The sequence below is a fragment of the Rhinolophus sinicus genome, chromosome X (assembly GCF_036562045.2).
Source record: "Rhinolophus sinicus isolate RSC01 chromosome X, ASM3656204v1, whole genome shotgun sequence".
Classification (NCBI taxonomy): Eukaryota; Metazoa; Chordata; class Mammalia; order Chiroptera; family Rhinolophidae; genus Rhinolophus; species Rhinolophus sinicus.
Window position 1 is genome coordinate 49,823,041 of NC_133768.1, and position 15,518 is coordinate 49,838,558.

Genomic DNA, 15,518 nt, shown 5'->3' on the forward strand with positions numbered 1-15,518 from the left:
GGTGCTATATACCTCATTGCTGAATATCACTACGGTCACCTTCGAAATACTCCCTTTGGGAAGCTATACATCAACGCCAGCACCTAGTCCACCCTTCAAAGCAATTTTGGAACTCTTTTTCTGGAGTGGCCACGAGAGCTGTCGTCGTATTACCCTTGATGTCCTGAATGTCATCAAAGTGTTTTCCTTTCAATATTTCCTTTATCTTCGAGTAAAGAAAGAAGTCATTGAGGGCCAGATCAGGTGAGTAGGGAGGATGTTTCAATACAGTTATTTGTTTATTGGCTAAAACCTCTCTCACAGACAGTGCCCTGTGAGCTGGTACATTGTTGTGAGCAACAGCGATGAATTGTTGGCAAAAAGTTTACGTCATCTAACTTTTTCACGCAGCCTTTTCAGCACTTCCAAATAGTAAAACTTGGTTAACTGTTTGTCCATTTGGTACAAATTCATAATGAATAAGCCCTCCGATATCAAGAAAGGTTAGCAACATTGTTGCAACAAGTTCTCGAACTTAATTGTCAGTCCTCCTGTATATACACGTACACAGAGTGCCAAAAAATGTATACACATTTTAAGAAAGGAAAACTGTATTAAAATTGTAATATTCATTATATACTGATAACAAAAGATTAATGCAAGTCACGTTTTACTTCTGCAATTACAAGAAGTGCTGAAAGTGGTTACCGTCAGTATCCAGACACTTCTGATTACGGCGAACTACAGCTTGAGCAACCTTGACCAAAGTGCCCACTTGTATACATTTTTTGGCACCCCCGTGTGTGTGTGTGTGTGTGTGTGTGTGTGTGTGTGTGTATTTGTTTTTTGTCTCTGGTTCCTGGCACAGAACTCCTAAAACCCATGTAGTTTCCTGACCTATAGTAGTGCCTTTTGGTATTCATAATGAGCCCCTTTCAACCATACCTGAGTTTATGCTAATGAGGTGGCTTTTGGCAGGTTGGGGTCTCTAGATAGCTTCAGGATGGGGCTGATCACCAGCGGAACCAAGCAAATAATTAGAGGGTTGGAAATTTTCACCCCACCTTTCAACCTCTGGAGAGAGAAGAGCTGGATATTGAGTTCAATTGCTAAAATGGCCTATGATTTTAATCAATCATGCCTACAAAATGAAACCTTCATAAATTGCCCAAAATGACAGGGTTTGGGGAGCTTCCAAGTTGGTGAGTATATCCATGTTCCAGGAGGATGTTGCACCCTAACTCCACAGGGAGAAAGGCTTGAGTCCCTTCCAAACTTCACCTTATGTGTGTACCTGTTCATCTGGCTGCTCATTTGTATCCTTTATAACAAACTGTAATAATAAGTAGGCCACTTTCCTGAGTTCCAAGAGTTGTTCTAGTGAATTATTGATCCTGAGGGGGTTTTGGGAACGAAACTGGACAGGCAGAAGTGTGGGTTGCTTGGGAACTCCACTTGTGGCTGTCATTGGAATTGAGGGCAGATTGAGTCCTCTAATTTGTGGAATCTGACTAACTACAGGTAGTGTCAGAATTGTATTGTTGTTACACTCAGTTGGTGTTGGATAATTGGTTGTTACTATAGAAAAATGAAACGTAGTTGTCAGGAAAACCACATAACCATCCTGGTCAATATGTTTTGAGATTAAAATGTGATTATTTTCCATTTAAATTGCAAGAGTCTTCTTTGGTTCTGGTTTTATAACCTTTATTAGCTTACATAGGTTATAGCACTAATGTCTCTAGGATAACCTTTCAGAGTTTTACAGTGTATGAAACTCAGATAAAAACTAATGCCAAGCTGTTAGAAAATCACAGTTGTAAAAATGGCAGTTTTAGGTACATGACTACAGTAGCAATATTCTCTGGGCACTAGAAAATCAAATTATATGTGATAATATGTGTGGCACTTAGCATAATACCTGGCACATAGTTGATGCTATATGTATATATGTTCATGATTATGTGTATTTTTATATTTCAAAATGATTAAAGAATACAATTTAAGGGATACAAACAAACTTTGTTTAACACTTCATGAAGCAGTCTCCATTCAGAGAACTGCAAAATGGGCGCAGAAGGCAGGAAGTTTTTATGGCATAAAGAATAAAGAACAAAGAAGAGAAAGACAGAAAAATGTCTAATTGGTTGGGGCCACGTAGTCATCCTTGTTGGGGTGAAAAGGTCTAGAGTGGACTTGGTGTTTAGAGAGTGGGTGACTGGATATACTGTGTTCTGATGAAGTGAAGCATTTATAGGGACATGAAAGTTAATCTAAGTTTTGGTTTGCTGACATGGCACGCTGGGCCAGAGCTGTTCCATCCTGGGCCTAGAAATTTGTTAAATATATATCTGTCTACATACATACTAACACTCTTACACCCCTACCTCTCTTAGCCTTAGTAAAAACAGGGATAATAATACCTACTTATGCTACTTGGCTGTTACACGGTTTAAATGAGATAATGTGCTTAGCACACTGCTTAAAACAAGAACTGTTCAATGTTACTTTTTATTACTGTTTTTGTTATTATTACAGTTATACCTGGATAAATTCATATTGTCCCTAAAATCTTTTATTAGGTACAGCACTGTATACAAACCACATAATTCCCTCTGAAACTCAGTTAAAATGGGGGTAATAAAAGTACACATACATCACGGAATCATTGTGATGACTAAACAAGATGAAACCATCAATTTTGTGCTTGGCACACAGTAAGTATTCAATAGTCAGTAAATAGTAGTGATGATGATGATGATGATGATGATGATGATGATGATAAAGATGAGGTCCCCTGCCCTTTGGAAAATAAATGTAGGCTAGCTGTCAGCCTTTCTGAACAGCAAGACTTATGCTGCTTAGTTAATACTTTCCCAGAACTCTTTCCTATTCCTAAGTTCAGACTTTGAACACGCATACCCATCTCTCTGTCTTTTCATGCCTTCTGTATCTCTAGTGTCTACTCTGGTTTTTGCATGCCAAAGACAGATTTTGCTTTGTGAAAACACTCATGGCATGGATAAGCTTACTTTTTTGGAGATCCAACTGAACATTTTAATGAACACTTGTCATATTGTGAAATAATGACAGTTTTTCCTTCCTCTTTAGACATGGGAGGTCAAATTCTCAATATGTTCATTTGCTAGGATCTGACCCTGCACTGATCACCTCCTGGCCCTGTTGCATCATGTCTTTATTTACAATTTTGATATTTTGTTAAACATCATATATTTTTGCATTAATTTTTCTTTACATTTTTTTCTTTAAAATATTATTTATCTTGATTACTGAGTTTTGGGGTACATCTTGAATTTTCACTTGAGTTGAGTACCTCACTTCCTTTACCCTTGTCTAAGCCTACTTGAAACAATGGGAGAACACCATACAACTGTAGAGTCACTTGTGATACTGGAATCCAGCTTTTCAGAGTATAAATATGGAAATCTACCATAATACTAGTTCAATTTTTTACTATCTACTGATAAGAATATAAATGATAACAAAAAACTACCATAAATTTAGTAACACTTTGAGATGAATTTTTATTTTAATTTACAACAGTACCTGTCCATTTTGGAAAACATAGTTGTATGTTTCTTTTTTTATTAAAATTTATTGGTGTGACAATGGTCAACAAAACTACATAGGTTTCAAGTGTACAATTCTATAATACATCATCTATAAATCCCCTTTAACCTCTTCTACCATCCGCTCTCCCATAGTTGTATGTTTCAAATGCAAGACTTACTCTTTCAGTCTCTAGAAAATGCTTTGTGTACTTAGAACTTTGTAGAACTTTTACAGTAACTTTTCTTTTCTCCTCATTCCCGCTCCTCACAGTGATCTCTGGAGCACAGATCAGAAACCACTTATATAAGAATTCAGATATAAAGAAAATCAGTGAACCTAAAATATATTCTAGGAAAGGTAGGGCTTTTGCCTGAGTTTGAAGAACCGTGTTTCCCCGAAAATAAGACCTAGGCGGACAATCAGCTCTAATCCGTCTTTTGGAGCAAAAATTAATATAAGACCCAATATTATATTATATTATATTATATTATATTATATTATATTATATTATATTATATTATATTATATTATGACCGGTATTATATTACGTTATGTTGTATTATATTATATTATATTATATTATATTATATTATATTATAGATCCAATCTTATATTATATTAAAATAAGACTGGGTCTTATATTAATTTTTGCTCCAAAAGACGCATTAGAGCTGATTGTCCGGCTAGGTCTTATTTTCAAGGAAACATGGAATGTGTAGGGAAAAGGAGGAAATTGGTGCGGGAAGATTTTCTATCTGTTGAGTGCATTTGGGTTGCCAGGCTCAAAGCCAGGCACTTTACGTTCCTCCTCTCATTTAGTTCTTATATCTCTGTAAAGTAAATGTTATTGTGCCCATTTTACGTATAACAAAACTGAGTCTCCAAGTATTTGAATAACTTGGCTGAGGTCTTTTTTTAAAATTACTTTTCAATTATAGTAGACATACAATATTATATGAGTTTCAAGTATACAACATAGTGATTAGACATTTATATACTTTATGAAGTGATCACCCTGATAAGTCTTGGATCTGTTGGCCTAGGTCTTATATCCAGTAAATTTGCAGAGTCAGGATCCATACCCAGGATTTTACATTATCATTATTCTAATAAGAAGGGCAAAAATCAACTACTGTTAATGATGATAAAGAAAGTGCGAATTTGAACTGGTAATCCTGGAGTCCACAGAAATTATAGCAGTTGTTTGCTTTTGTACTTCCTCATTTGGCAGGCCCATATTAATTACCTTGATGTTTTTTAATATCCTGTGGAGAAAGCTTGTGTTGTTTCTAGACCATCATTCAATAGATTATTTTGTCTTTGGTTGACTTTACTATTAATGCTTAACTCTACTGCCTAGGGTCTTTCCATGGTCCAGAATAATCTATTTTTTCACAGGCTATGTGAAACAGTTCACAAACACATAGGTAGTCCCTTGATCAGCTTTTTCTAAATTTCTCAAATTGCATGTGAAGAAGTAGATTCCTATGACACATAGGATGCACCAAAGTAGAAATATCTTAACTTGCTCACTTGCTAAAAATAATAAAGGAAATGTTGTAAAATCAATTCTGTATTATTCATGAGGAAATGGTTTTCTTCACTTTGTCTTTAGTTGTCTTTGAGGAATTTTACAATAATGTCTTTATGAGCAGGCTAATGCAACTTACCTTTTTAAGATTTTAATGATTTTTTCTTTGAATGTTTTCTGATTATTTTGCATCCAAATATAGTCAGTTTCTGTGATTGTTGATTACATTGTTTATGATTTATGTTTAAGCAAAATGTTCTCCCTTGAGTTTTTTTTTTTTTTTTCAGTAACATGGAAACACTTTCTTCTGTTGTGTCAGGGTACATGATATTTAACTTGCCAATAGAAGTTTTGGAAGTTTCAAAGTTCTTAGATAAGACTGAACTGGAATTTTTCATATTTTTTCTGATTATGTCTCCCTCTAAAATCATTAAATATTTTTGGGTCTTTGAAGCACACAAATATTTGATCATAATTGTGTAAGCTTGGTAATTAAGGTTTACTAGGCATGTTCTGATGTCATCAAGGATTATAATTCTGGGCTTTGAACTATATCCTTTCCCCTTCCTTTTAATATTTTTGTGGTAGTGTTTTTGACTCATGCCAGGGTTAATTGCAGATATTTATGAGTTGCCAAGTAATCATGAAACATCACAGTTTCTACAGGCTGTAGTATTGAGGAATTAAGAGCACAAACTTTGGATACAGGCCGCATAGGTTCAAACACCATGTAGTAGTTTAAACCAACAATTACTGGTAGTTTTCTCAAGTATAATACTAACTTTTCCCTCTCAGAGGCTGTATTTATTTATTTGTCAAATAAAAATAATAGTATCAACCCTATAGATTTCTTTCAAAGATTAAGGGAGAATGTGGTATGCTTCACACTGTGCCTAGCACATACAGGACTCACAATAAAATGTAAGGTGATGATGATGATGATGAAGAAGAAAAAGAAGAAGTACTTTAGTAAAGAAAACAATGCGTTTATGAGCTTGAGGATTTGGGATCTAGTGTGCCCAGCAGAGACCACTAGCAAGCTGTCTCAGAAAGGTAGTTGCCCTTAGTTTTTCTGGAGTTTAAAGGAGTCTCTAACTTTAAGAACCCAGAGCTTGGAAGGATAGGTAAAAGGAAAGAGGTCAAAGAATTTATCTATTTAATGCTTGGGCTTGCTAGGTAGATGGGTATCTTTGAAAGGCTGACATAAAAATAGGGATAGGGAGAGAAATAGTACCTCAAGTAAACAGTGAGCAGTAGTAGCTCACTGTTTCTCATGCATACTATACAGACTGCCCACTTACAACTAGAGGGGTGTTTTTAAAATGCAGATTCCTTGGCCCAGGTATAGATCTCTTGAATTATTCCAAGTCACACTAAGGTTTGAAAATTCACTAGTATTGTGAAATCAGGTTAATTTGGGTTCAGGTCCTTACTTTGCTACTTATTAACTGTACCCATGGCTTATATCCTTCTCATGTGGCGGTGGCCAACTCTTAGCTCCCTTTCTCCCTTATTTTCTCCTTGTTATTATATAACCTACACCAGCTGCACACACTCGCTTAGGTAGTTGTGTAATCAGCCATGTTTTCCCCTGAAACTATTGGGGTGTTATCACTTGACTACTTCTTACTGAACTTGTACAGTTTTATAGCTGACAAGTATTTTTTTTTCTTTACTTCTCATTCTCAATCATTGGTTTTCACATGGCTGCCAGTCTTTTCTAGTGTTTATGGAGGTGGGGTTACTACCCTGACTAATCAGATGCTGAGCATTGTTTACTTTTCTACTAGTTTACCCAGTTTACAGGTCACACAGCAAACTTAAATCAAGGGCACAGACTCAGATGTAAAACTTCAGTTTGTAAAGCCTAGAGACCCTATGATCACTTAATACTTCCTTATACCCCAGTACCGACAATACCCCATATCTTGTTCAGTAGAAAAGAGCACAAGTGCTTTGTATGGGCAAAATGGACTGGGTGGCTGCATTTAAGATGGCTCTCAAAAATTACCAAGATTTTCATTATCAGAGATAAAGGGAAAGAGCATCCCTGAGAGAGGCAACAGTATGAGCAAACATATTACTAGGGGACTGGTGAATGACTCAATGTTAGGTGTTCTATAAATACTTCATTGTTCTCACAGTATGGTATGGGGACCATCTGCTTCAGAAATCTCATAGGATTATTGCTCAGAATTTTATTCATGGATGCTGTAAACCTATTGAATTAGGATCTATGGGAATGTGACTTAAGAAATTGCATTTTGAATAACAGGTGCAGCATCAAAAATCAAGTAGTTGTATATAACTGAGGCTATGGAGTTGAGGACTTGGGAAGACCAAGCCAGATCTTTCTTAAAGGGCTGGAAGTGACATAGTTTTGAGAATGAATTCAGACTTTGTAAATGTGGCATTGTTTGAAATTAGTTTAATAGAGATATAATACGTAGGATTCTAGGAGAAAAGGAAAAATATGTATTATCTGAAGTTTAGTAAGTATTTTGGGGTGTGTGTGTGAAAGGGGGAGGGGGAGGGAAACAGAGAGGAGGAGGGAAGCAGGATATAGTCCAAATAAATCCTGATACAGTTTTGAAGTACCAGGGAACATCCAGTAAGAAAGCAGACACACCTGGAGACTTGGAATCATGGAGATAAGATAGACTCAAGTGAATAGTATGGTAGTGAGAGAAAAGTCAAGTGATTTTATTGAATTAAATCCTTATTTGATTATATTTACAAAGTTATTTCACATATATTCTAATATATCCACATACTTGTAATAACCTACAAGTGCAAGTACTCATGTCCCTCTTTTGGACATCAGGAAACTAAGGCCCAGAATATTTAAGTGACTTGCTTATGATCACATGTTTAGAGGGTAAACTATACAAATTTTTAATTAAATTTATTGAGGTAGCATTGGTTAATGACATATAAATTTCAGGTGTTCAACATAATTTGATATCTGTATACTCTGTTGTATGTTCACCACCAAGAGTCTATTTTACTTCTGTTGTCATATATTTGTCTCCCTTTATCCAATTTGTCCTCTCCCTTGTCCCTCTGGTAACTTCCATTCTGTTGTCTGTATCTTTGTTGTGTTAGTTAATTTCTTACTTTTTTGTTTTTTATTCCACATATGAAATTATACAGTTTTTGTCCATTTCCACCTGACTTATTTCACTTAGCATAATACTCTCAAGACCCATCCATGTTGTTGCAAATGGCAATATTTCATCTATTTTTATGGCTGAGTAATATTCCATTGTATACACGTACAATATATTTATCCATTCATCCATCCATTGTTTTTATGTCTTGTCTATTGTTAATAATGGTATAGTGAACATATTGGTACATATGTCTTTCTGAATTAGTGTTTTCATATTTTGGGGGTAAATATCCTGGAGGAGGAATTACTACATGATATGGTATTTCTGTTCTTAATTTTTTGAGGAACCTCCATACTGTTGCTGATAGTGGCTATTCCAATTTACAGTCCCACCAACATTGTACGAGGATTCCCTTTTCTCCACATCCTCCCCAACGATTATTTATTGTCTTTTTGATGTTAGCCATTCTAACAGGTATGAAGTGATATCTTATTGTGGTTTTGATTTGCAGTTTCCTAATAACTAGTGAAGGTGAACATCTTTGCATATTTCTGTTGGCCATTTGTATATCTTTCTTGGGAAAATGACTACTTAGGTCCTCTGCCCATATTTTAAGCAATTTTTGGTTGAATTGTATGAGTTCTTTATACATGTCGGATATTAACACCTTATTGGAAGTATCATTTGCAAGTATCATCTCCTATATGGTTGGCTGCTTTTTTATTTTGTTGATGGCTTTTTTTTTGCTTTGCATGATTTTTAGTTTGGTGTAGTCCAATTTGTATATTTTTCCTTTTGTTCTCCTTGCCTTTGCAGTCAAATTCACAGAAACATCTCTGAGACTGATGTCCAGAAGCTTAGTGCCTATGTTTTCTTCTAATTCTTTTATTGTTTCAGGTCTTACTTTCAAGTCTATAATCCATTTTAAGTTAATTTTTATGTGTGGAGTAAGATAGTGGTCTGGTTTCATTCTTTTGCATATGGATGTCTAGTTTTCTCAACTCCATTTATTGAAGACACTTTCTACATTGTATATTTTTGGCTCCTTTGTCATAATTAGTTGCCCATAAATATGTGGGTTTATTTCTGGACTCACAGTTCGATTCCATTGGCCTGTATGTCTTTCTTTTCTTTCTTTCTTTTTTTATTTTTTTCTGCCTATGCCATACTGTTGTGATTACTATAGCCTTGTAGTGTAGTTTAGAATTGGGACATGTGATATTTCTGGCTTTGTTCTTTTTTCTCAGGATTGCATTGGATATTTGAGGTCTTTTGTGGTTGCATACAAATTTGAAGATGTTTTGTTCTGTTTCTATGAAAAATGCCATTGAGACTTTTGTATGGATTGCATTATCTGTAGATTTCTTTAGGTAATGCGTATATTTTAACAATGTTGATTCAATTGTTGAGGATGACGGCGTGAGGTGAACCTCTTGAAATGGCAGCGTGAGTTGAACCTCTTGAAATCTCCCCTATAAGTTACAACAAATTGAACAACTATAACTCTATAAAGGAATCCCTGTGCAGCAGACAGGCAACAGTATAAGACACACAACTGAAATCATCTAAAGGTGGGCAAATTGGGCGAGCTGGGGAGGAAGTGCAGAGATGCGGGCTGCAGGGGCTCAGGATGCAGACCGGAGCTTGGAGATCTGAGCTCCCTGCATTCCGGAGCTACCACAACCATGGGAGAGGGAAGAATTCGGACTGCTAGTGCTCTGCTTATGGCCCACGGTCCCGCCTGAGGCATCAGCATATACTATGGTTGAACGCAACGCTCACCGCAGAGACCTCAGAGCAAAGACTGAGGGAAGAAGGGTGAAAACGGTGGTTTAAGCCCTCACTGCCAAGCAGAGAACGGAAGCCTTAGGCACTGAGCCTAGCTACCCCTTCCAACCCCCCCCCCCAGAGCTCACCTCACTCCACCTGCCCAGTTCTAGAAGTGGAATGGAGGCAGTATCAGATCAAAAGAATATAATATTTGCAGCTCTGAGAACAGTGGCCCGCAGCCACGGACTCCTAGCCCAACTAATTCCGGCAAAAGGGAGGGAGCCCTGAGTGCAGGACGGGCTGTGCTGGTGGTCGCCAGCATTGCTCACAGCCACCTCTCACAACACATACTACACCAGCCCCCACCTATCTAGGCAGGTCCGTGCAGGGTAAACAGAGTTGCTGAAACACACAGGCCATGAATCTGGTGCAAGAAGAGCTTCAGAACTTCAGAAGCTTTCCACATCCCCCAACAGAAGTGATACCCTGAGACCCAGGCAACCTCCTCACAGAGGAGAAGCCCACTGTCATGCAGGGTGGCATGCGAGTTCTCTGGTCCCGCTCCCCACATAAGAACGCAGAACATGGTGAGGCCAAAAAGGAACACCCACGGAGCCATAGATAGGGGGTTATATCATACCACTATATTCTCGCTGGCGGCATCCACCTCTCTGCAATCCACAATCCACAGTTCCCCCTTGCTAGCCCCCATTTTCTGCTAGCGTAGCCATGGCAGTTATATTAGTGGCCAATGGCTCACTAGCCACGGCTGATGGCCATCCAATCAGAGTTCATGGCCATTTACTACCTGAGCCAGCACCTTTCCACGTGAGGCCGAGAACCTGGAAACTGCACTCCTGGCTCTGTCCCCACACCCACCTTCCAGGGAATCCCCACATTGTGTGAGAAGCCGGAACAGTGCAAAAACAATATCACTACAGCGTGAGACAGACTTAAAGGTTGCAGTTGGAAAGAAATAAAGCATTCTACCAGCACCTACTGGAAAGCAAAGCAAAGGCCTCTTGCCGCACACCTGTTGCAGAATCCAGTCCTGTACATGCCTAGGAAGAGAAATAATAATTCACTAATTGCCATGAATAACTAGAGTAGCAACGGAGCTCAGAAAAAAATGAAAAATCTTCAGAAAATGAACTTAAAGACATGGAAATACATGACCTAAATGACAGAGAATTCAAGATAGCAGTTCTGAAAAAACTCAACAAGATGCAAGGAAACACTGAGTTTAATGAACTCAGAAACACAATCAAAGAACAAAATGAACATTTTACCAAAGAGATTGAAATTTTAAAAAAGAACCAAATAGAATTTTTGGAGATTAAGAATGCAATAAATGAAATGAAGAATGAAATAGCCAGCTTAGGTAGCAGAGCTCACCAGATACAGGAAAGAATCAGTGACATCAAACACAAAAATCTGGAAATGACAGAGATGGAAGAAGAGAAAGATTTGAGACTTAATAGAGATGAAAGAATTCTGCAAGAACTTTCTGACTCCATCAGAAAGAGCAACATAAGAACAATGGGCATACCAGAAGGAGAAGAAAGGGAGAAGGGAACAGAGAGTATATTTAAACAAATACCTATGAGAACTTCCCAAGCACATGCAAAGAACTGAATCCTCGAATCCTTGAATGCAAGAAGCAAATAGAACCCTGAATCCCAGCAGGCTTTTCCAAGCTACATTTGATTGAAGCTGTCAAAAATTAACGACAAAAAAAAGAATCCTCAGAGCAGCCAGGGAAAAGAACCTAGAAAGGAAAATCTGTTAGAATATCATCAGATTTTTCAGCAGAAAGTCTGCAAGCCAGAAGGGAGTGGAATCAAATATTCAAACTATTGAATGGCTGAAATTATGAGCCGAGAATAATATATCCAGCAAAGATATCCTTTAGAAATGAAGGAGGAATAAAGACCTTTCCAGACATACAGAAGCTGAGGGAATTTTTCTAACACTTGACCTGCACTAAGAAATACTGAAGGAGGCTATTCGACCAGCAGAAATAGGGATAATTTGTAACAATAAAAACATAAAAGGGGGGAGAGTAATGTCTGATCTGGCATAAGGGAATGGAGAAAGTAAGTATGCTGAAGAAAATGGAATACTCTAAATATGAAACTTTCTTTTACATAAACTTAATGGTAACCACTCAAAAAAAAAATCCAGAACTGAAATCAATAACATGATAAAAGAAGATACAGAGGGAAAAATCATACAGTACTACCACACTGAAATAATAGACAGCAACAGAAAGGCAAAGAAACAATGGGGACACAGTCCTACCAGAAAACCAAAGACAGAATGATAGGAACTCCTCATATAGCAATAATCACCCTAAATGTAAATGGACTGAACAAATCAATAAAAAGGCACAGAGTAGAAGATTGGATCAAAAAACTCAACGCAACCATATGCTGCCTCCAAGAGACACATGTCAGCTACAAGGACAAATATAGATTCAAAGTGAAAGGGTGGAAACTGACACTCCAAGTAAATGGTATGCAGAGAAAATCAGGTGTAGTCATACTGATATCAAATGAAACAAACTTCAGGATAAAAATCGTAACAAGAGACAAAGATGGACATTTCATAATGGTGAAGGGGACGATACAACAAGAAGACATAACAGTCATCAGTATTCATGCCCCCAAATCAGGGAGCACCAAATATACCAAGCAACTACTAACAGAACCTTAGGGAGAAATTGACCAAAACACAATTATAGTAGGGGACCTAAATACATCATTGACAGCTATGGATAGGTCATCCAAACAGAAAATTGATTAAGAAATAGCAGCCCTAAATGACACATTAGATGAAATGGACATAATTGACATTTATAGAGCACCTCATCCTAGAATTTCAAACTATACATTCTTTTCTAGTATACATGGAACATTCTCAAGAATACACTATACATTGGGATATAAAACTAGCCTCAGCAAATTTAAGAAGATTGAAATCATACCAAGCATATTCTCTGATCACAAAGCTTTGAAGTAGGATATCAACTGCAAAAAGAAAGCAGGAGAAACCACAAATACATGGAGATTAAACAACATACTTTTAAAGAACGACTGGGTCAAAGAAGAAATTAGAGGAGAGATCAAAAGATACATAGAAACAAATGACAATGAAAATACATCCTACCAAAATTTTGGGGATGCAGCAAAAAGGGGTTTAAGAGGGAAATTTACATCATTACAGGCCTATTTCAAGAAGCAAGAAAAATCACAGATGAGTAACCTCATGTTACACCTTAAAGAACTAGAAAAAGAAGAACTAATGAAACCCAAAGTCAGCAGAAGGAAGGAAATAATAAAAATTAGAGCAGAACTAAATAAAATAGAAAAAAAAAAGACCATAGAAAAAATTAATGCGACAAGATCTAGTTCTTTGAAAAGATTAATAAAATTGACAAACCCTTGGCTAGACTCACTAAGATAAAAAGAGAAAAGACACAAATAAACAAATTCAGAAATGAAAGAGGGGAAGTTATCACAGATGTCACACAAATGCAAAGGATCATCCAAGAATACTATGAAGGACTATATGCCACCAAATTCAATAACCTAGAAGAAATGGATAAGTTCTTAGAAACATATAGCCTTTCTAGGTTGAATCACAAAGGGTTGTAAAATCTAAATAGACTGACTACCAGTAAGGAAATTGAATCAGTTGTCTGAAACCGTCTTAAAAGCAAAAGTCTGGGATCTGGTGTCTTCACTAGTGAATTCTACCGAACATTCAAAGAGGATCTAATACCTGTCACAGTGAAACTCTTCCAAATAATTGAAGAAGAGACAGTACTCCCTAACTCATTTTATGAGGCCAACATTATCTTGATACCAAAACCTTGTAGGGATAACACAAAAAAAGAAAATTAGAGACCAATGTCTCTGATGAATACAGATGCAAAATTCCTAAACAAAATTTTAGCAAATCAGATGCAACAATGCATTAAAAAGATTACATCACATTCAAGTGGAATTCAGCAAGTATTTTATTTTTTTGTTGAGATTGTATGAGTTATGATAAAAAAATATAGTGAATGTTTTTATTAAAAAAAATTTTGCTGTAAAAGACCCATTGCCATTAATCACTCTCAGAACATTCCCCCTTGCTTCGAACACACTTATCCCATTGGTGTTCCAACTTTCTGAAGTAGTTCTGGAAGTTCTCTTTCCTGAGTGTCTTTAGTTGTATTGTCATCGCTAACTTGATGTCCTGAAGCTATTTAAACCGTTTACCTTTCATGGTCAATTTTGACTTTGGGGAAGAGCCAGAAGTTGCGTGGTGCCAGATCTGGTGAATAAGGTGGATGAGGACACTTGTAATGTTTTTATTTGACAGAAATTGCTGTACCAGGAACTATGTGTGACATGGAGCCTTTTGTTGTGATCAACAAGTATGGTGAATGCTGCTGCCGAGTGCCATCCAAGGGAAAGGCAGGGATCTTCATTTGAGGGAAACAGCACTTCTAACCTTAGTAACAGTGTGTGACAAGTTTCAACTTATTTGGTGCATTCAGTCACGTGTGAGCTATAGGTGAGAGAAGGTTTGTTTTAAAGTGTGCTTTAAATCATCCTCCTTCATAGTCATTTTTGAACTTGAACCAATTCTAAATAGATCTTCTAGTGGCTTATGTGTCAAGCATTTGGTTAACTTTAGAAAGATTCTTTACTATCCACAGACAGAAGAAATTTTAGGACTTGGGGAGTGGAAGGTAACCTGTTCAGAGTCAGAGATACCAGCAAAGCATTTTTACTGATTGTATACTTTTGCCTGCCTCTTTTCCAGTTTAGTTCATGGTCCCAAAAGTCCATATACTCTGCTTTCTTTGAGTTCCTTTTCTTCTTATTTAGAATTGATCAAAACAGGCTTTGATTGAAAGGTGAAAATACTGATAGTAAATGATATTATAGTTGTTACAATTACAATAGAATAAATCTAGTTGGTATTCTCATGAGAAGAGAACCATCAAAGTGTTGTGTTGTAGTTTTAATAAGGTCTTCTGCCTTGAAGGGGCATTTACTTAAAAATGTTTATTGAGTACCTACAATTGTATAAAACACTCTGTTTGGTATTCTGAGGGACAGAAACATAGATCAGATATGGGACCTGTCCTTGAGGAGATTATAATCTAGAAGGGATAACAAGATTTGTATGTGAATGTGTATATACTTTTTTGAGGGTTTTTTTTTTTTTTTTCCACGTGAAAACTAGTTGGATTAGCAAGCTTGCTTTTGGTGATAAGAACTCTATAAAGGCAGAAGCACTTATGTCAGCAGTTTACTGTGGGAGCAGAAAGCAGAAGAGAAATACAGTACATTACTTGAATAGCTATTATATGTTTATTATAAAGTAAAACCTTTTAACTTGTAAAGATAGCATTTACTAAATATATCATTTTGTTTTGCTGTTCCAAGGTAATTATTTTTGTTCAGATAGTACTTTCTGCTATCATACTTCTAGTTCAATTTATTTAAAACTTAACTCATCATCTTTACTCCCTGCCCCTTCTCTCACCATCC

General features: G+C 36.7%; 1 protein-coding gene across 2 annotated transcripts in view; it reads left to right on the forward strand.

The window, feature by feature from the left end:
• SH3BGRL (SH3 domain binding glutamate rich protein like) overlaps positions 1–15,518 on the forward strand; it is a 136,957-nt gene that overhangs the window by 48,012 nt on the left and 73,427 nt on the right. The window lies entirely within an intron of this gene.